A 15246-nucleotide genomic window follows, 5' to 3' on the forward strand; every position below is an offset into this window, starting at 1 on the left:
GCTGCCCTTGTCCTTCTAGGTGGTAGTAGTCATTGATTTGGAAGGTGCAGTTTAAGGAGTCTTGGAGATCTTTTAGATGGTACACACTGCTGCTACTGTCTGTTGGTGTTAGAGGGACTAAATGTTTGTAGATGGGGTGCCAATCAGGTGGGCTACTTTGTCCTGGATGTTGTCATGCTTCTTGAGTGTTGTTGGAGCAGCACTGATCCAAGGAAGTGCAGAGTATTCCATCAGACTCCTGCCTTGTACCTTGTAGATGGTCGACAGGCTTTGGGGAGTCAGGAGGTGAGTTACTCACCACAGGATTCCTAGCCTCTGACCTGCTCTTGTAGCCACAGTATTTATATGACTATTCCAGTTCAGCTTCTGGTCAATAGTAGCCCATAGTAGTTGATAGTGGGGGATTCAGCGATGGCAATGCCATTGAATGTCAAGGGGCAACAGTTAGATTGTCTCTTGTTGGAGATGGCCATTGCCTGACTCTTGTGTGGTGTGAATGTTACTTGTCACTTGTCAACCCAATCCTGGGTATTGTTTTGCTACATTTGGACAAGGACTGCTTCAGTATCTGAGGAGTCATGAATGGCACTGAACATTGTGCAATCATCAGCGAACATCCCCACTCCTGACCTTATGATGGAAAGAAAGTCATTGATGAAGCAGCTGAAGTTGGTTGGGCCTAGGACACTACCCTGAGCAACACGGTGAGAATGCCTCACCTGAACTATGTGTCCTGGAGTAGCAACCACTCTGGACCCTCCAATCACAGAGGTTCCTAATCGGAGGCAGAGACTGAAAGTGATTGGTAGAAGGATTAGAGGGGAGATGAGGACATTTTTTTCATCCAGAGGGTGGTAGGAGTCAGGAACTCACAGCCTGAAAGGGCAGTCAAGGCAGAAACCCTCAATTCATTTAAAAGGTGTCTGGATATGCACCTGAAGTGCCGTAACCTCCAGGGCTATGGACCAAGTGCTGGAAAATGGGATCAATTGAGTGGCTCATGTTTCAGCCGGCACAGGCACAAAGGCAGAGTGGCCTCCTTCTGTGTAGTAAATTGTTCTACCTTTTCTAAATTTTCTGAATATCTGAAAAAGATGAATGTGCAGGGATGTGGGGAGAAGGCGAATGTGTGGCAGTGCACATATTCCTCCTTAGGAGAGCAGCACGGACACTATGGACCAAACAGCCTTCTTCTGTGCTGTAACAATCCTATGTTTCTATAATTCTAATTCTCATACCTAGATGGCCTGAGTATTATTGCGAGCCTGTGATCTGTCATTATGGACACCCCAGCCAAGGTAAATATCTTGCCTCTGTGGTCTCTGCTGGGCCGTGATGTTTCCCATGGACTGTCCTCGCCACGATCCAGTACACAGCCCCTTCTACTCTTTCTCTCTGTCTCATCTCATGGGCTAAGACCCTTGTCCTTCAATGATTCCGATGCACTTTGGTTGCAAACCCTTTATGCAAGGTCTACTGCCAACCCTGATAAGAAGACGAGCAGGCCAAACAAATCTCCAAGTGAGGGCTGACAAATGTTTCAGTCAACTGCACACATACCTCTTTAATCCTACACTCAAATCCCTTTTGCAGTCAAGACTAACTTACCTGTAGCCTCCTTATTTTCAGCCTTCACCTGCATGTTAGCTCAAAATGACAAATCACCAAGGAAGTCCATCAACAATTGGCCGTGCCCACCACAGATTTCTCCAGGCTTGTCAGGAAGCCTCTGGTTTTCTACTGTTAAGAAGATAGTGTAGAGCTTCAGTCTCTCAGCCCTGAAACTGCATCCACTGTGTTCCTTACCACTCACAATAGCAGGTTTAACTCCCCTTGAGTACTCGTGACATCCACCTACATCTCACATCAGGGCAACAGCAGCAGGAGCTGCAGTGACCTCGCCAAACACATTTTCAGAGGTCAGAACATGGTGAGCTGCAAGTAATGGCTTACATGATGCATGATCACACAGCGTACTCACAAGTGATGGCCAATGCTTAACCATGCACGTATGGGATTATTGGGTATTCACTACGTTGATAATGTGAGAGAAGTGAATCTGTAGGAGTTCATTATCGGACTCTGCTCGGGGCCCAAATTCCACACCCTTAAACATCTACAACCATTGAAGCAACTAGCAGCTAGATAGAATCCAGGAAACTCCCAAACAGTGCAAGTGAACAAGTAACAAAACCATAAACAATGGTTGTATACCAATGCTGCCTGTGTACCTTCAAAACTTCTTAATCTTCTTTTGCCTGCCACTACATCTAGGTGCAGCCTCTAACATTAGCACACACTGTTTACAGGCTGTGTGGGTTCTCTAACATTAACACGCAGTGATCACAGGGTGTGTGAACTCTATAACATTAACACACAGTGCTTACAGGGTGTGTGAGTTCTCTGACATGAACACAGTGTGTACAGCCTGCAGTGAATGAACGGCTGTCCAGGTGCCCTTTCGATATGGCGGCCGGACCTTCAACCCCATGAGGTAATGGTGGGCATGGCATCTTCTTGCCTGCCTCACCACGAGATTCAGCGAGCTCCTCGCGGATGCTTGGTAATGAGCTAACAACGCAAATCACACATGGTCAGCCCCCCAGCGGAATCACTCCGACTTCCTCACCTGCCAACCAACTTAGACTCCGCATCAGAAAGTTCCGTCCATAATAACTAATCCTCCGCCCCTCCAGCACATAATGAAAATAAAATGAATGGCATTAATTGGGTTTTCAATTAATCACATATAAAGAGACGCTCACTGATACTTTGAGTTAGGAGGTGTATGCTTGTAATGTTTCAATCTGTAAGTACATGGAGGACTGAGTAAAGATTGGCTCCCGTATCATACTTCAACAACTGGCTTTCTGGAATTAACACCTAACTCTGTAATCTCTTCCAGCCCTAGAATCCTCTGAAATACCTGTATGTCTCAAATTTTGACCTTTTAGTCATTCCACCAACTGCCCTGAGCCTAAACCCTGGAATTACCTCACTAACCTCCCCAAATTGTTGTTGTTATTGATATTCATCTGAAAATTGTTTCCACTCCAAAAAATATATTGCCCCAGAACTTCCTTTCCTAGTGGGGGGGTTGTACCCCACAGGTACCCCAGAAGATGTGCCAAGGTACCCCCCCTGGAAGTCCTCAAGCAAGGACTGCACTGAAATTGCCCGGAAAGGTTAAACTTCTGATGGATACTTCCCCCGCACCTGGAACCATACAATACTCTGATTTATATCGGAGACTTTGATGGTTCTGGATGTCTTAGCAGAATAGTTACCCAGGAAAAGTTAAGAGAATTAAAATCACATGGTACTGACCCAATGCCCAGCCCCCATGATTAACCCCTACCCCCTTGATTGCCCCATACCCCCCAACCACCCTCCCTACTCCCCCGAACACCGACCATTGCCCTGACTATACCCTACCCTGTAACTATCCTCCCAAATCCCCAATTAACACCCACCGCCAATACTACCCTCTGGACCCACCGAATATGCCCCCACCCTCTGACTAACTCCCCTGACCACCCTCCTCACTCCCCTCCAACTAATCCTCAGTGCCCCAACTACACTTCTGACTTCTCAACTACCCTCCCGAACCCCCAGCTATCCCCCACACGCCTTGAATTTCCTCCTGACGCCCCCACCACCACACTGGACAAATCCCCCACCCACTTGACCAGCACCTTCAACCCACAACTAGTCTCCCATCCCCTAAATTATCTTCCCGACCCCCGAATACCTTGACTAACCTCCGAAGCCCCCAACTACCCTCAACTACCCTCCAAAACCCCGACTAATCCTCTCCCAACTACCCACCTGACCTCCCCCTCAAACACCTCCCCACACCCAACTACCCTCCCAACCCCCCCCCGACTACCCCTCCACACCCCTGACTACCCCTCCAACTACCACCAAACCCCCCCAAATATCACATCACTTCTGACTAACCACCCAACCACCCCCTCTCCCTGACCACCTGACTCCCCCACACCTCCAACTACCCTCCCAATCCCCCACCTGACCCCACCCCCACGTCCCCACCCCCAACCACCCAACCCCAATGCCCTCCCCCTGACCACCCTACCCCACTCACCCACTTACCTCACACACTTACATTCTCCCTGGCTTCTCAAAGTGACAAAGACGTTTAAACCTACCTGCTTTTCAGCAGCTCGTGCCATAAAAAGGGGCCATGGCTTTACTTCCCCACTGCCCTGCAGTGGAAGGACTCCAGGAGCTCCGGGACTGCACATTTCTCTTTCATTTGGAAGTCCGGGCGAGAACTGTGCACCTCCACACTTGGATAAGTGAAAAGGAGCGGAGTGGCAATCTGACGGTGATTGATACTCCACAGAGGTTCTCGGCCAATGGGGGCCCATCTATCTGAAAATTGCTGGCTGTTTCCGTCTTTACACAATGAACAATACAAATTGTGTGTAAAGGAATGCTCTTGGGATAAAACAGTACAATGGCCTCATTGTTTTGTGTTAAGTCAGAAGTAGTCTGCTGTGTCATATGCTACTGATTAAAAAAAGCTAAACTGATTTTCTTTGGGGGAAATAATGTTCCTGTCTTTTTATTTTTTCCAAAGTTCTGATACGCTCGTTCCCAACTACCTTTCCATCAAAACCAATCAGAATTTAAAGTTCACTTGTTTGAAAATAGCATGAAAGTCAGATCAAGAAGCCAGATACAGCGCTGAAATTAAAAAAAAAATACACACATTTAAATTATGCTCAAAGTAGCAACTCACTGCAATGTTTTTGAAACAGTTCAAGAATTTTTGGTCATTTTTCAACAGAAAAAATTTGAAAATTGAATTGCTTCAAATATTTTTAGTCACATACCGTTGTAGTGTCTGTACATATCTGTAAAGAGCTAGGAACAAATTAGCTAGGAACTAATTGTCATGTGCCAGTGTTCCACTTTTCACGGCTGCGCTATAGAGTCATGTGATGTGTAACAGAACAAGTTCAAACCAGTCCTTCCTTCACCTTTCCGATGAAGAGTCATGAGGACTCAAAACGTTAACTGTGTTCCTCTCCACAGATGCTGTCAGACCTGCTGAGCTTTTCCAGCAGTTTTTGTTTTTGTTTCAGATTTCCAGCATCCGCAGTTTGTTGCTTTTATCTTCCTTTGTACAAGGCAGCACGGCAAATATTAAACATAAAGAGCTCTCACCTTTCCAAGCTCGAAGTGTGACTGTCACCAACATCAGGAATCCAAAAGACAACAAGAAGACGTAGCATGGTGGCAGCGAGGGTCTGTTAGTAAACCTAAACCACTTTAAACTAAGTCAGTGCTGATTTGGAAAATTGACCCACAATAGTGCCAGAGTGAATCATATGGAAACCAAAAGCAAAGGGCCTGAACTTCCTCAGAGTAGCAATCAGAGTCAGGTTGCCACTCCGCTCCCTAATTTTTTCGCCAAAATGTTTTTCAATCGTGTCTTTCCCGACCTTCCGACTCAGGCCAGGCGAGATCCAGGCAGTGCAGCACATCACCAGCTCCAAGCGTCGAGGGCGGCTCTGTCCAATGCAAGGCGGTTATGTCTCCTTTTTTACAGTACTAGCTGCCATAAACCAGGTCCATGAAGGTCCAGCCAATTTTAAAGGTCCTTGACAGGCCAGAGAGAAGGTAAATGCATAAGTTAAGTGGACAGGATTTGGCGGGGCAGGGGGAGGAGGGGGTGGATTTGGGAGGAGGGGATTTAAGGCAGGGGTTGGATCGGGTCAGGTCTCAGGTGGGGTGGGGGGGTTGGTGGTAGTGGTGATTGGGCCAGGCCTTGGGGGGGAGAGGCCAGGCCTTGTGGTGGTGGGGTGGGTTGGGGGGGGGGGGTGGGGTTTGGGTCGGGTCGGGTCTGGGGAGGAGGGGGGGATCTGGTTAGGTCAGGTCTTGGTTGGGGGGTTGGGTTAGCAATATCAAAGCAGCTTTGGTGAGTTGCTGCAGTGCAACTTGTTCATGGCACACACACTGCTGCCACCCTGCAAAAGGTGCTGGAAGGACTGAACATTGAATGCGGTGGATGGGGTGCCAGTCAAACAGCTGCCTTGACCTCGATGCTGTCCAACTTGTTCAGACGTTTTGGAGGTGCATTTATGCAGCTGACCGGAGAGTACTCCATCACACTCCTGACTTGTGCTTTGTACATGGTGGTCAGGCTTTGTGGAGCCAGGAGGACAGTAAGTAGGAGCCCACGACCTGCTCTTTCATCCAGCTTGCTCATAATCCAGCCATCTGTCTTTCTGCAGGAGAAGGCAGCCCACTATAGGAGGGAGACAGAGAAGACGGAAGGTGGGATGCCAGTGCTATGAACCCCAACTCACTTTGAGCAGCAGGCTGCAGAACCCACAGGGGGGGAGACAGAGATCGTCCCTGTGCTGAGGGCAAGATCGGCATCTCCCAACATCCCAATGAGGAGTCATGAATTATTCCACAAATTTCTGAAGGTGATTGATGCGTGCAATGTTTGAGACAGGCCAGGCAGCCACTCGTTCTCTCTTTTCTCCATTCCAAGTGCCAGCAGGAAGAGGGGGAGGCCAACATCTTCCTCAGACGAAAGCCCCAGGCCACCTCGGAGTAAGAGGATGACGTTGTAGAGCTGTAGAGCTGTCACAGCATTCACCCTCACTCTCCGCGAGGACAGAGAACACACACCTCAGTGGGTCATAATTATAGTGCAGGCTCAGGCTCACAATCTGGTGGTCACCTCACACATGCGTGTCTGCAGCAGGTGGAGGAATGAAAGCCAAGGTCCCTGACCCTTAGAGGACAGCTGGAGAAGAGGAGCCTGTTAAGTCTGAGTCTGATGACGAGCCTCTGGAATCAGCCATAGAAAATACACTGCAAGTGAATCATGGGAACATTAGTCAGAGGTGGCTGAAGCCCTCAACAGAGTGGCACGAGAAATGGGGGACAACGTCCATGTGCTCTCTGATGTCATGGCTTCAGCATGTGAGTGCATGGAAGCATCCCTGGGAGGATGTAGGATGCCATGGAAATCCAGGTCCAGGAGAACGCACAGTTTCTGGAGGATAAGCGCTCGGACCCGCACACCATTGCTAAGGCCATGGCTGCGTTCCAGCGGTGCCTAGGCTAGAGGGGTCAGGGCACCTCAACCTCCCTCCAGCTGCCCCCTCTCCTCGAAGAGTCAGGGAGGGGCCCTCGGCACCCAAAGGGAGGAGGAGTGTCACCCAGTCACCCTGGGGGTATCCGCCCAGGAAACTCCAAAGGTGTCCAGGCATTCCAAAACCCCTCTGTCTGTGACCTCATTAACTCCAGCTGGTCAGGCTGAGGAGGGAAATCCAAGTAGGCTAGAGCCCTCCAGGCCTCAGACTTACAGAGGATGCCTGCTAAAGTCTTCACAGACAAGAGGGCATAGTAGTCAACAGGTTGCCTCCAACTATGTTGCAGATGTTGGGAATGCACTGAGACAAAGTGGTAGAGTTAGAAAAGTTAACAAGTCCTGAATGCACACTGGTGGCGCAGGTGTACAATCATTGTGTATAATTTTGGCACTTGTAAATATACGTCCACTTGCACCATTTGGAAGTTTCCTAAGTTTTCTGTTGCTGCTAGTTGCTTTAGGGTGCACGTGCGCTCCACCCTGTCCAGACAAAGGGCTTCCTGGGGAACCAAGGATGGGTCTCCCTCCTCGTAATACACGCCAGCACATGGATTCTTGGGTTTTTGGCAAGGGTGGTGAGAGCCTTGTGTGAGAAGTCCACTCTCACGTTAGTCCGATTACCTTCACAACCCTGTAGAGTCTACAGACAGACCCTTTGCCTTGTTATAATGGAAAGACTATCCACATGAGGCCTTGTTTGGTCTGACATGTACCTGGGGAGGATGGAGGTTTGCAGCCCTGAGCTGGCAGCCATTCACTAGCATGCCGCTTGTGGCCATCCACCTCCCTCTCTCCCTTCAGCCTCAACTGACTGCATCTGAGGGCTTATGGCTCAACACCTTGCTGGGATCCCCTAGCTCTCAGAATTCCCTGGGCCAGACCTGCTGCCTTGTGGGCTTCACCATACTGTTAGGATTTCAAATGACCACCGCAATCATAGTTCTTATTATCAGTAGGGTGTTCCTTTAATTGTCCAGTTGTGCAGACCTTGAGCTTGACCCACCCAATACGACCCTCCTCCTACCTGGCTTTTTTGTTTTTGAACATCGAGAGGGTCACCTTTCTACCCAGCTGCCTTTGTGAGGATGGTGTGCATCAGGTTTCATACCCGCTCTACTACCTTTTACCCTCCCCTTGTCACCCACAAACTTCCCCCATTACCGGTGATTTCTCCCCAGTGTCACATTCAACCACCTCACTGTAACCCTTGAGACCCCCCCATCACCCTGGACCCAACAATAACCCTTCAGATGCCTTCCCTCCTCACACAGCCCACACCAATCACCATTTCTATGCTCACCTGACCTTTCCCATTCCCCTTACCTGTGCAACATTTCTTGTTCCCCTCTATGATCCTCCCGACCAATACTATACCCGAGACACCCAAACCTTCACCCTCCCATCCTACCACATACCGCTTCCTCCTGTAACCATGACTATCCCCTCTGAATATTTGCACCCTCAGTTTGCCCCCCAGGACTCCATTGTCGACACCATCCAACCCACTCTATAACCCAATATGTCCCCCTGCCCCCTACTTCCCCCCCAATCCCCTCCCCCAACTTTGCAGAATTGCCCCTACCTGGACCCCATCGCACCCCCCCTTGCAGAGTTGTCCTTCCCCAGACAAATGCCCCTTGCAGTGTTGCCCTTATTCAGACACACCCCACCCCCCACCCCTTGCGGAGTTTCCCTTACCCGGACAACCCCCATTGCAGAGTTTCTCTTACCCGGACAACCCCCATCGCAGAGTTTCCCTTACCCGGACAACCCCCATTGCAGAGTTTCCCTTACCCGGACAACCCCCATTGCAGAGTTTCCCTTACCCGGACAACCCCCATTGCAGAGTTTCCCTTACCCGGACAACCCCCATTGCAGAGTTTCTCTTACTCGAACAACCCCCATTGCAGAGTTTCCCTTACCCAGACAACGCCCATTTCAGAGGTTCCCTTACCCGGACAACCCCCGTTTCTGTTCTTACTATCAAAGTGAATAACCTCACACATATTTTACAGTTGCAGCTTCATAATGTTTTCATTGATATTAAGCCATATCACAATGCAATAGTCCCCTGCAATTAGTTACACTTTACTTAGAGTTCAAGGACAATCATTCTTTTAACTTTAAGCATAATTCATCCTCCATCCTGGGTCAGCAATATCCCATAAATAATAATCAGAAGCATGGCCAGTTAAACTGTTTGTGATGGCATTGGTTAAGAGTGGAATATTGATCAGGGCAACAGTAAGATTCCTATAAAAACAAAAAAACTGCGGATGCTGGAAATCCAAAACAAAAACAGAATTACCTGGAAAAACTCAGCAGGTCTGGCAGCATCGGCGGAGAAGAAAAGAGTTGACGTTTCGAGTCCTCATGACCCTTCGACAGAACTTGCGTTCGAGTCCAAGAAAGAGTTGAAATATAAGCTGGTTTAAGGTGTGTGTGTGGGGGGCGGAGAGATAGAGAGACAAAGAGGTGGGGGGGGGGTGTGGTTGTAGGGACAAACAAGCAGTGATAGAAGCAGATCATCAAAAGATGTCAACGACAATAGTACAATAGAACACATAGGTGTTAAAATTAAAGTTGGTGATATTATCTAAACGAATGTGCTAATTAAGAATGGATGGTAGGGCACTCAAGGTATAGCTCTAGTGGGGTTTTTTTTTAATATATAATGGAAATAGGTGGGAAAAGGAAAATCTTTATAATTTATTGGAAAAAAAAAAGGGAAGGGGGAAACAGAAAGGGGGTGGGGATGGGGTAGGGAGCTTACGACCTAAAGTTGTTGAATTCAATATTCAGTCCGGAAGGCTGTAAAGTCCCTAGTCGGAAGATGAGGTGTTGTTCCTCCAGTTTGCGTTGGGCTTCACTGGAACAATGCAGCAAGCCAAGGACAGACATGTGGGCAAGAGAGCAGGGTGGAGTGTTGAAATGGCAAGCGACAGGGAGGTTTGGGTCATTCTTGCGGACAGACCGCAGGTGTTCTGCAAAGCGGTCGCCCAGTTTACGTTTGGTCTCTCCAATGTAGAGGAGACCACATTGGGAGCAACGAATGCAGTAGACTAAGTTGGGGGAAATGCAAGTGAAATGCTGCTTCACTTGAAAGGAGTGTTTGGGTCCTTGGACGGTGAGGAGAGAGGAAGTGAAGGGGCAGGTGTTGCATCTTTTGCGTGGGCATGGCGTGGTGCCATAGGAGGGGGTTGAGGAGTAGGGGATGATGGAGGAGAGGACCAGGGTGTCCCGGAGGGAGCGATCCCTACGGAATGCCGATAAGGGGGGTGAAGGGAAGATGTGTTTGGTGGTGGCATCATGCTGGAGTTGGCGGAAATGACGGAGGATGATCCTTTGAATGCGGAGGCTGGTGGGGTGATAAGTGAGGACAAGGGGGACCCTATCATGTTTCTGGGAGGGAGGAGAAGGCGTGAGGGCGGATGCGCGGGAGATGGGCCGGACACGGTTGAGGGCCCTGTCAACGACCGTGGGTGGAAAACCTCGGTTAAGGAAGAAGGAGGACATGTCAGAGGAACTGTTTTTGAATGTAGCATCATCGGAACAGATGCGACGGAGGCGAAGGAACTGAGAGAATGGGATGGAGTCCTTACAGGAAGCGGGGTGTGAGGAGCTGTAGTCGAGATAGCTGTGGGAGTCGGTGGGTTTGTAATGGATATTGGTGGACAGTCTATCACCAGAGATTGAGACAGAGAGGTCAAGGAAGGGAAGGGAAGTGTCAGAGATGGACCACATGAAAACGATAGAGGGGTGGAGATTGGAAGCAAAATTAATAAATTTTTCCAAGTCCTGACGAGAGCATGAAGCGGCACTGAAGTAATCATCGATGTACCGGAGAAAGAGTTTTGGAAGGGGGCCGGAGTAGGACTGCAACAAGGAATGTTCCACATACCCCATAAAGAGACAGGCATAGCTGGGGCCCATGCGGGTACCCATAGCCACACCTTTTATTTGGAGGAAGTGAGAGGAGTTGAAGGAGAAATTGTTCAGTGTGAGAACAAGTTCAGCCAGACGGAGGAGAGTAGTGGTGGATGGGGATTGTTCGGGCCTCTGTTCGAGGAAGAAGCTAAGGGCCCTCAGACCATCCTGGTGGGGGATGGAGGTGTAGAGGGATTGGACGTCCATGGTGAAGAGTAAGCGGTTGGGGCCAGGGAACTGGAAATTGTTGATGTGACGTAAGGTGTCAGAGGAATCACGGTCCCCCTTGTCCTCACTTATCACCCCACCAGCCTCCGCATTCAAAGGGTCATCTTCCGCCAACTCCAGCATGATGCCACTACCAAACACATCTTCCCTTCACCCCCCTTATCGGCATTCCGTAGGGATCGCTCCCTCCGGGACACCCTGGTCCACTCCTCCATCACCCCCTACTCCTCAACCCCCTCCTATGGCACCACCCCATGCCCACGCAAAAGATGCAACACCTGCCCCGTCACTTCCTCTCTCCTCACCGTCCAAGGACCCAAACACTCCTTTCAAGTGAAGCTGCATTTCACTTGCATTTCCCCCAACTTAGTCTACTGCATTCGTTGCTCCCAATGTGGTCTCCTCTACATTGGAGAGACCAAACGTAAACTGGGCGGCCGCTTTGCAGAACACCTGCGGTCTGTCCGCAAGAATGACCCAAACCTCCCTGTCGCTTGCCATTTCAACACTCCACCCTGCTCTCTTGCCCACATGTCTGTCCTTGGCTTGCTGCATTGTTCCAGTGAAGCCCAACGCAAACTGGAGGAACAACACCTCATCTTCCGACTAGGGACTTTACAGCCTTCCGGACTGAATATTGAATTCAACAACTTTAGGTCGTAAGCTCCCTACCCCATCCCCACCCCCTTTCTGTTTTCCCCTTCCCTTTTTTTTTTCCAATAAATTATAAAGATTTTCCTTTTCCCACCTATTTCCATTATATAAAAAAAAAACCCCACTAGAGCTATACCTTGAGTGCCCTACCATCCATTCTTAATTAGCACATTCGTTTAGATAATATCACCAACTTTAATTTTAACACCTATGTGTTCTATTGTACTATTGTCGTTGACATCTTTTGATGATCTGCTTCTATCACTGCTTGTTTGTCCCTACAACCACACCCCCCCCCACCTCTTTGTCTCTCTATCTCTCCGCCCCCCACACACACACCTTAAACCAGCTTATATTTCAACTCTTTCTTGGACTCGAACGCAAGTTCTGTCGAAGGGTCATGAGGACTCGAAACGTCAACTCTTTTCTTCTCCGCCGATGCTGCCAGACCTGCTGAGTTTTTCCAGGTAATTCTGTTTTTGAGTAAGATTCCTACTTTGCTTTAAATATTGCCATGGGATCTTTATTATCTACTTGAATCGCAAGCAAATTAGAACTCCGATTTAGCATCACTTCCAGAGGATAGCACTACTACAGCTCAAGAACTCAGCCTATTACTACAACCCTCCCTTGTTCCCAATAAAAGGGAATATATCATTATGCATGCAATAATGTAGGATAAGGGTGACCCAGGTGAACAATGAACCACTGGAATTCTACTACCCCTCACATCACTTGAAGCACAATCATGCCCGACATGTTCCACAACAGGCTCAGCTGTTAAATGGCTTTATACATGTATAGAATTACTTGTAGCAGTTATCAATATAAGCACAATGAACTGGAGATCCAGTTCACAACCGGTTGATTAGACATATCAATCAAATTAGATTCCTTTGCGATTGACTTTTCAGCATCTTGAATGCAATCTTTCTCAGAAATCAACCGACAATCTTGTTCCCTCAACAAACAAATGCGTAATCATTTCTGCAGCATTTACGTTAATGCTTACTGTCTCCTGTGCCAGACAAAACCAACTTCTGGCAATTGAAAAGGCACTTGTTCTTTATATTCATAAAGTTCTTTGAAAAATAGGCCCTGCCTTCAAGATCAGTCTGTAAAACAAATACTCCATTTAAAGAATGTCAACAAACTGCACAACGTATAAACTTCTAACCCCTGATGATGATAACCTGTGTTGTTTGGTACGAACTGTTTGAGTTTGGGCAGTTTCAAATGTAAACTGCTCATGCTTGTTTAAAACCTATTTAAGTAAATTCACTCTCTTTGGATCAGGATAGGAGCCTCTGTCATTGGATCATAACAGTTATTTCTTTAGTATATTCACATTTAATAACTTTGGAGTCAAAATATTTATGAATTCAGAATACTTTGTTCACAGCAGTGGCTCATTTGGGAGCACTCTTGCCCCTGTGTCACAAGATTTAGGGTTCAAGTCCCACTCTCAGGGCTTAAGCACAAAGTTAGGGCTCGCACAGTGCTGATGGGAGGACAGCACTGTCAGAGGTGTCGCCTATCGGATGAGACCCAACCTGCCTGCTCAGGTTGATGTAAAAGACTGACACCATTTCAGTTATCCCAGTGTCTTGGTCAATGTATATCCCTCAATAAAGATCATAAAAACAGATCATCTGTTCATTATCACATTCCTATTCGTGGGAGGTTTTGTGCACAACTAGGCTGCCATGTTTCCTACGTAACAACAGTGACTACACTTCAAAAGTACTTCATCAGTGTAAAGGGCTTTGAGGTGTCCAGTGGTCATGAAAATGCTATATAAATGCAAATCTTTCTTTCTTTTCTCAGACTGTCATAGTCAGCTTATCTCAAATGTGTTAACTTTTGAATTAATCTTTCATTTTGTGTGTGATATTTTAAGACTAACTTAAACTTTAAGGCACACAGTAATGAAAAAGCATAAAAACATAGATGAACTATTCCATTTCTTGTCACATTCCTCTGATAATGCATCACTTCCTCAGGACAACATGTAAGTGTCAGCCTCAATGATGAGTCTAAAACTTCTGAACTGGTGGTGAAAGTGTTGTTGAACAAAACTGGCAACTTCTTTAACATGGAAATCAAATAGATTTATTGGTCACAGCTGTGTCTACAAAGGAAAAGAAAATACAACTTTAAGTTAGATTTTACAATAGATAAATATTCTTATTGAAAAACTATACTCAATAAGTAAAGGAAAATACATGTGGGCTCCTCAACAATTGAGCCCGGGTAAGACTCAATTCCTCAACTAGGTATTCTCATCTTCTTCACCAGGTCCCTTTCCCTTACTGAGGGTTGGATACAACGTTCTCCTGTAGGCAGCAGCATTTTTGCGACTAGGTGTCATTGCTAACCCTGGGATGGTATTCAGTAAGGTTCAAATCTTTTATGAGGTGATTTTTGACAAGACAGCCTTGTCAGGAGAGTGCCCTGGATGTGTCAATCATCTTGCTGGTATCGACCTTCAGGGCCATCTTCGTCTTGCTAGGATTAAAAATAAAATCTGGAATTAAAAATTAATCTCAGTAATGGTGGCCGTGCAACTATCATTGATCATCATAAAAACCCATCCGGTTCACTAATGTCATTTAGGGAAGGAAATCTGCCATCCTTCACTGATCTGGCCTACATGTGACTCCATACCCACAGCAATGTGGTTGACTCTTAGCTGCTCACTGAAATTGCCTAGCAAGCCACTCAGTTGTCAAGGGCAATTAGGAATAGGCAACAAATGTTGCCGTTGCCCACATCCCATGAAAGAATAAAACAAAATCATCTGCCTCTTCCATCATTCCAGACTTCATGTACTCAGAGGATTGATATCCCTTGCCTACACCAGGCAAAGCTGATGACCCTCACTTAGTTCAGCTTGTCAGCCAAGGTGAGGTACCAAGATAGTGTGAGCCTGCTGGTGTGCATGATCAACTGCTTGGAGGCAAAAGTGGGAACTGAGGACACGGTGGGACACTAATGACCCTTACCCACTTTCAAAACTGGAGTGTGCGGCTGGCAATGATTCAGAGGTACTAGTCCTGTCACAGAAATCCCCCCATATATCCCCATATATTCTCAATTAAGGCTGCTGCAGATAGAAAATGACTAGCCTCAGTGACCCTAGTATAGGGAGGAGGAGATCAACTGGGGAAACCAGGCAGCAATCTCAATGCAGTGTCTCATTCTGGAAATGTGGGCTTGTAGATATAAACTAAAATCAGGCCCAGCTGCAATTGCTTTTGTGACCAAATCTCTTACCAACACTCAACATCAAGGCTTAT

General features: G+C 47.5%; 2 long non-coding RNA genes across 2 annotated transcripts in view; both read right to left on the reverse strand.

The window, feature by feature from the left end:
* Positions 1–4356, reverse strand: part of LOC121279581 — a 29238-nt gene extending 24882 nt beyond the window's left edge. Inside the window, exon 1 of the long non-coding RNA XR_005943439.1 lies at positions 4170–4356. This is a non-coding gene — a long non-coding RNA (uncharacterized LOC121279581). The remainder of the gene's footprint in view (positions 1–4169) is intronic.
* Positions 4357–14182: 9826 nt separating this feature from the next.
* Positions 14183–15246, reverse strand: part of LOC121280517 — a 35212-nt gene continuing 34148 nt past the window's right edge. The window contains exon 3 of the long non-coding RNA XR_005943629.1: positions 14183–14455. This is a non-coding gene — a long non-coding RNA (uncharacterized LOC121280517). The remainder of the gene's footprint in view (positions 14456–15246) is intronic.

This window comes from Carcharodon carcharias, chromosome 7, assembly GCF_017639515.1.
Source record: "Carcharodon carcharias isolate sCarCar2 chromosome 7, sCarCar2.pri, whole genome shotgun sequence".
In the NCBI taxonomy this organism is placed as follows: domain Eukaryota; kingdom Metazoa; phylum Chordata; class Chondrichthyes; order Lamniformes; family Lamnidae; genus Carcharodon; species Carcharodon carcharias.